The following is a 7635-nucleotide window of genomic DNA, read 5'->3' on the forward strand; positions in this document are numbered from 1 at the left end:
AATTTCCACATGCCAACCCTGCAGTCTGTCTATGTCCGTCAGAAGCAAGTCCCCATTACAGAAGAGGCCATTCGACGAGCTTTAGATCTTTCCCCTGCTCCAGAAGGACTAGACGCATTTCAACAAGCCTCACTCAAGTGCCAGACATATCAATTTGACTGGGACGCTGTTCTCAGAGTTATCGCACAACCTGGCAGCAGATGCATCTACGGATACCATCGATCCCGACCCAAAGGGATATCGGCTTCAGCACTTACCCTGGAAGCTCGAGTATGGGCACAGATCATGTCGCATTATGTCTTTCCGAGCACCCACGAGTCCTCCTTCACTGCAGACATGGCTGTTTTACTCTGGTGTATCCTTACAGACCAGCACCTAAACTTTCCAAGACACATCCGGAATGCAATGGGACACGTACAAATTGCCGGCAACTTACCTTTTCCGACCTTGGTTTCAGATCTCATCTCAGTAGACGGAGTCTCCTACAGAGCTGGGGACACCAAAGCCATGCTTCCACGGGATGATCAATACGTCCCTAACAGGAAATATATCAGGCCTCCAGCAGCCACTACAAGCCAACCTACTGAACCAGCTAAAGACATTTCTCCTTCAACACCACAAGCACCCATAACAAACCAACTGCTCCATCAGATACTCGAAAGGTTGGATTGGCAGGAACACAAAGCAAAGCTAAGAGAGCGCCGTAACAAGCGCTGATTTACAAACCTCAAAGAGCTACTTATGGGAAACTACAAAGATCCAGACACCCCGGACTCCACTTCATTTACCAGCACAGGGAGCCATGATGGTCCCGACTGTGGAGATACTGCTACTAGCCCCCCTTTATTCCTAACAGATGGCACCGAGGATGGTGCAGAACCTTAAGTGTGGGGAGGTCGATCAGTACCTGACTTCCGAAGGTAATTTCTCTTCCTTAACACCAGTAAAATAGGATATTTAGTTAGTTTTCTTTTGTAGAATAGGATAAATTGCATAGTAATAGGTTAGTTACATGCATGTTCTACTTGATTGAAAAGGTAATAAGTTTTTTCTAAGACCCTATCTTTTTGAACAAAATTTAACTAATTTTAATCAAAACTTTTATGTTAAATTTGCTTGAAGTTATACTTGGAACATAGTTTAAAAAGCTAAGAACACACAACCCGTAATATTTGAGCTTAGTTACATGGTTACATTATTTAACCATAAATATTTTATTCTTGTGTGTTTACTTCTCTATGATTGTAATCTATATTTTGTTTCATCCTATATGTCCAATGTTTAATATATTTATATGCTTGCATATGATTGAGGCCATTATTTGTTTAGCTCACTTATCCCAATTAAGCCTACCCCCTTAAGTTACCTTTGTTAGCTACTTTGAGCCTTTAAATCCCATTTGTTCTGTATTTTACCACATTACTAACCTTAAGAGGAAAAATAATTATATATCCCAATTGAATCTTCGGTTAGCTTGAGATAGAATTGTGTGTTAATTGAGTGTGGGAAGATTGTGGGAACAAAAGATAATAAGGGAATGTGTCATGATAATATAATGGGAATTTGGGTACCTACTCATGTGAAACTATAAAAATTGAAAATCCATGTGCATTGATAAGCTGTGCTTATTTTCATGTAAAAAAAAATTGAAAAAAAACATTCAATAAATAAATAAGGGGACAAAATTACCCCAATTCTAAGTTGAAATTCAAAGATCAATGCTTATTTTATGGTTTATATTGTGTTTAATTGTGTGGTTTTATCAAATCTTTACCCACTTATTCGTATGATTAGCATGTATTTATAATTACTTCCCAAAATTACTCCATGGTTGAAAACTTGCTACGTAGAGACTTTTAATTATGTATTTTAATTCTCCTTTATTCCATTCGATGCCATGATCCCTGTGTAAAGTGTTTCAGGCTTTATAGGGCATGAATGACTTGGAAATTGGAGAGGAGTCTTGCAAAAATGGAAGGAACACAAGAAATTAAGGAGATGATCAGCGAGAAGCAACGCGGACGCATGGCTCACGCAACTGTGTGAAATGGAGAAATCGTAGTGACGCGCTCGCGTGCCTGACGCGAACGCATGGATTGGAAACTGCACGAGTAACGCGAATGCGTGGACGATGCGCACGCGTGGCAAGGCAAAACGCTGGATGACGCTAACGCTTGGATGACGCGATCGCGTGACGTGCGCGATCTGCAGAATTTGCCGGGGGCAATTTTGGGCCATGTTTTGACCCAGGTTTCGGCCCAGAAAAGCATATTAGAGCCAGGGAACATGCAGAGACCAAGGGGAGACATTCATTTGGCATAATTTTAGTTTTTTTGGATCTGACTTTACTCCTACACATTCATAGTTCTTAGGATTTTGTTTTTATCGCTTTTTGGATTGGGATATTGAGAAGAGTTATTACCTCTGCCAAGATTTCATCATTCTAGTTTGTTTTCCTTACTTTTCACTTACTCTTTCATATCCTTAATTTGTTCAGAATTACTATTGGATTATTTTTAAAATTTATTAATACAAGAACTACTTTTATTTTTAATTGATCTTTTTGATTATTATTTATCATGTCTTCCTTTATTTCCCTTTCTTATTTTGTGAAGTTTACATTTGATGCCAGGGCATTTCGACAAGTTTCACTGACCTTTTCTTTACTGTTTTAGGGTAGTTTCATGCATTTTCTTAGGAAATAAGCAAGTTTTGGGTAGAATTTCACTTACATCTTGATTCAAGCAAACATTGTGAATTTTATATGATTTCATGAGAATTATGCATGAATTTAATGACAAATTGGATGATGCATGACTCATAACTTGGATTAGAGCTTTGATGCACTTTATTTGCTTGATTTCAGGACAAAGGAGGCAAGGAAAAGCCACGTTACTAACGTGACCACTAACGTGGAATGGGAGCTAGCTTGCAACGTTAATGAGAAAAGTGATCGCCAATAACGTCTTCGAAGCCATCATAGCCCACGTTAAATACCACAATAACTACATTAACATGGTAGTTAACGTGGAGGAAACGGAATCTCCAAGCGTTAGTGGTAAAAGTGAGTGCCACTAACGCTCCAAAAAGGGCAATTGGCCACGTTAAGAGTCACGTTAACTCAGTTAACGTGAACTCTAACGTGGAAGAGAAAGATAATGCCAACGTTAGTGACACTCACCTTTGTCACTAATGTTGAACTAAGCCCATATTGGCTACGTTAAAAGCCATGTTAACTTAGTTAACGTGAACTTTAATGTGGAAGGAGCAAGGACTCGCCAACGTTAGTGACACTCACCTTTGTCACTAACGTTGGACTAAGCCACCATGAGCCACGTTAGTTACCACGTTAATTACATTAACGTGGAAGCTAACATGGAGGAAAGGGATAATGAGCCAACGTTAGTGACACTCACCTTTGTCACTAACGTTGAAGATTGCAATCAATACCATGTTAGTGGTCACGTTAATGTAATTAACGTGCGGCACTAACGTGGGAAAGGGGCGTTTTGGAGCGTTAGTGAAAAAGGTAGGTGTCACTAACGCTCTCGAAGATTCGGCAAGCCTACGTTAAAGGTCACGTTAACTATACTAACGTGAACTCTAACGTAGGGAGAAAGGGGTACTCTTAATGTTATTGGAAAAGGTAAACCCCAGTAACGTTTGCGAAGGGCCAAGAGGCAACAATAGTGGTCACGTTAGTGCCACTAACGTTGAAGCTAACGTGGACCATTTTGGGTTAGGAACGTTAGTGAAAAAGGTGATTGTCACTAATGTTCTCAACCCCACATTTTCACTTAACGTTAACACCACTAACGCCCTAAGCTAAAGTCCATGCCTACTGCACACTTTCTCTGCAAGTGAAGCTGAGCCCACTAAAGATGATAACTGCTTCAACTCAAGATCCAAAGGCCCATATCCAAGACTTGAAGAGCCAACTAGAAGATCAGAAGAGTAGTATAAATAGGAGTAGTTTTGAACTAGAGGGAAGCTTTTGGATGGGGGAGAACTACTCTCTGTAAAATTTTACTTTCTCTGCAACTTCTAGTTTTACTTTCAGAATGCATTCTCCATCTTTGTTTTCTATTCCTAGAGCTATGAACAACTAAACCCCTTTCATTGGGTTAGGGAGTTCTGTTGTAATTTGATGGATCAATAATAGTTTTCATTATCCTTCCTCTTTCTTTTCTCTTGATTTTACTAGAAAGCTTTCAATCTTCATCCAATTGGGTAGTTATCTTGGAAAAGAAGCTATTCATACTTGGATCTCTTCGGATCCTTGGAAGAGGAATGAAGAGATCATGCTAGAAATGCTTTATCATGTTGGACCAAATTGGGATCTAGATGGATATAGTGACATATAATCCTACCAACATTTTGATTTGGAAATACATGTGGTATAATTAGTGACCACACTTCATCTCTTCTCATGAGCAATTAGACCAAGGGATAAGCTATTGATCAAGATTTGAGAGATTGAATTACCAAGGAATTGGAATTCAATCACTTAAGATTGCCAAGGAGATCAATGAATGCATTGATTGAGGAAGAGATGAAGATGAACTTGATCCGGAGAATACAACATCTCCTGAGCCCAATAAACTCCCCATTTCTGATCTTACCCATTCTCTTTAATTTCTACAATTTACTTTCATGCTAAATTCCCCATTCACCATTTAAGATTCTGCAATTTACTTTCCGTCATTTATATTCAGCTCTTTATTCCCGGCATTTACATTTTCTGCTATTTACTTTCCGCCATTTAATTTCCTGCAATTCTCACATCAAATTCTGGTTAGCTCAACTAGAACATTCCTCTAATTAAAGTTGATTGACCAATCAATCTATGTGGGATTCGACCTCACTCTATTGTGAGTTTTTACTTGATGACAATTTGGTATACTTACCGAGGGAAATTGTTGAGAGACAAGTTTTTGTGCATCAAGTTTATGGCACCGTTGCCGGGGATTGATTTTGCATCAACAATGATTAAATTGGTGGATAACTAGATTGAGCATTTTTTTATTTTATTTGATTTCATTTGAGTAATTCACTTTCAGTTTAGCTATTTTCTTCCTTTTCCCCTAACCTTTTCTTAGTTGTTTACAATTTAGTTCACTTACCCACTAACTGTTTGATATATTGCACCACTCACACTAACAGCATTTCTAATAAGAATACTCTCTGCATCTACCCCCTTCTTGCTTTTGCCTTGTTGGTTGTATGATAGGTAGAAGAAGCGGGGCTTCAACTTCGTTTGATTCTGAACCTGAGAGGACCTTCCTTAGATTAAGGAGGGAAGCAAGAGGAAAGAGAGTAGTTGGTACGGAGGAAGAAGAGGAGTATTTTGAACCAGACATGGATGAGAATATGGAGAACCATCATAAAGAAGAGGCTCACAACCATGGCAGAGAAGGCCCAGTGCATCATGCTGGGCAAGAGAGAAGAGTTCTGGGATCCTACATCAATTCAAACCCAGGAAACTGTGAAATAGCATCCAAAAGCCAACCATACATGCCAACAACTTTGAACTAAAGCCACAGCTCATCACCCTTGTTCAGAACAACTGTTCATTCGGAGGAAGTGTTCAAGAAGATCCCAATCAACATCTAACCACCTTGCTGAGGATATGTGATACTGTGAAGTCTAATGGTGTTCATCCTGACACCTATAGACTACTTCTATTCCCCTTCTCACTCAAGGACAAGGCATCTAAATGGCTGGAATCCTTCCCGAAGGAGAGCTTAACAACCTGGGAAGATGTGGTGAACAAATTCTTGGCGAGATTCTATCCTCCTCAAAGAATCAACAGGTTGAGAGCTGAGGTTCAAACTTTCAGACAACAGGATGGTGAGACTCTCTACGAAGCATGGGAGAGGTTTAAGGATCTGACAAGAAGGTGCCCGCCAGATATGTTCAATGAATGGGTGCAGTTACACATTTTCTATGAAGGTCTTTCTTATGAATCAAAGAAGGCAATAGACCACTCATCCGGGGGTTCCCTGAACAAGAAGAAGACCATTGAAGAAGCCATAGATGTCATTGAGACTGTAGCTGAGAATGACTACTTCTATGCTTCTGAAAGGGGCAACACTAGAGGAGTAATAGAGCTAAACAATGTGGATGCACTGCTAGCTCAAAACAAGATGATCATCAAGCAGCTGGCTGACCTTACCAAGAAGATGGAGAGGAGTCAAGTAGCAGTAATCACCACCTCAACAGCAGCTCAAGAAGGAGTGAATGAAGAAGCAGAGGGTGATCAGGAATAAGCCAACTACATTGGAAATCCACCTAGGCAGAACCATGACCCATACTCCAAGACTTACAATCCTGGTTGAAGGAACCACCCAAACTTTGGGTGGGGAAATCAACAAGACCAAGGCCAAGATCAGAGACGCCACAACCCCAACAACAATGCAGCTCACCAACATTCCACAAAGAGATCATATCAACACCCACCTAACAACACGCCTCAACATCCATACCAAAGCCAAAATGGTCCTTCTCATCCCTCCAATCTCAACTCACCATCATCGGAAGAAAGACTATTAAGGATTGAGACTATACTTGAAGGCATATGTAAGGAAATCCAAGATAACAAGGTGTTCAAAGAGGAGGTGCGAGCTAATCTCAAATACCAGGGAGACACCATTCAGAGGCTAGAATTTCAAGTGGGATACCTCTCTGAGAAGATTTCCAAACCCACTGACAGCTTCCCAAGTGACACAGAGAAAAACCCGAGAGGTGAAGCAAAGAAAGTAAGATGGGAAGATTACAAGATGGTCACTACAAGTGATAAGGGGACTGAGGAAGAGCCGAACAAACCATTAGAACAACCTGGAGATACATCAGCAGAGAAACAGGAAGAGGATCACCAAGAAACCAAGCTTACACAGAAGGAGCTGCTGAGGCTCTATGCACCTTTTCCCCCAAAGACTCAAGGGTGGTGTAGAAAAGAGAATATACTCAAAGTTTCTTGACATATTTGTATCTCTCCATGTGAACATACCATTCATCAAGGCTCTCCAACAAATGTCCTCATACATTAAGTATATGAAAGAGTTGCTGACCAGGAAAAGCTCACTCAAGGGAGGCCAAACAATAGTGATGAATAAGGAGTGCAGTGCTCTCATTCAACCAGAGTTGCCTACAAAAAGGAAGGACCCAGGGAGTTTTCACATCCCCTGTGCCATAGGAGAAACAATGTTTGACAAAGGACTCTGTGACCTGGGAGCAAGCATCAACTTAATGCCTTTATCCCTTATGAAGAAGCTGCAGATTAATGAGCTAATGCCCACAGACGTAGTCATCAGGCTGGCCAACAAAACTCAAAAATAAGCAGTGGGAGTGGTTGAAAACGTGTTGGTAAAGGTTGGGAACTACTTCCTTCCTACAGACTTTGTCATATTGGAAATGGAAGAGTCACCCAATCATATTGGGAAGACCATTCCTAGCTACAGCCAGAGCGCTCATAGATGTGGAGCGAGGAGAGCTAATATTGAGGATACATGACGAACAACTCGCATTCAATGTCTTCAAACCCTCACAAGAAGCAGATCAGGAAAGCAAGGAACCAAGGAAAGAGCACGACAAAGCACTGGTGGAAGAAACAAGCATTGAATCACAGGGAATCCC

General features: G+C 40.6%; 1 non-coding gene across 1 annotated transcript; it reads right to left on the bottom strand.

Annotated features, from left to right (window-relative positions):
- Positions 1-5810: 5810 nt before the first annotated feature.
- LOC148564922 (small nucleolar RNA R71) lies at positions 5811-5917 on the bottom strand. Its single transcript, XR_015884741.1, has one exon. It is a non-coding gene; the product is annotated as a small nucleolar RNA R71 (small nucleolar RNA).
- Positions 5918-7635: the final 1718 nt, after the last annotated feature.

The sequence above is a fragment of the Arachis ipaensis genome, chromosome B5, assembly GCF_059453495.1.
Source record: "Arachis ipaensis isolate K30076 ecotype BB chromosome B5, ASM5945349v1, whole genome shotgun sequence".
Lineage (NCBI taxonomy): Eukaryota > Viridiplantae > Streptophyta > Magnoliopsida > Fabales > Fabaceae > Arachis > Arachis ipaensis.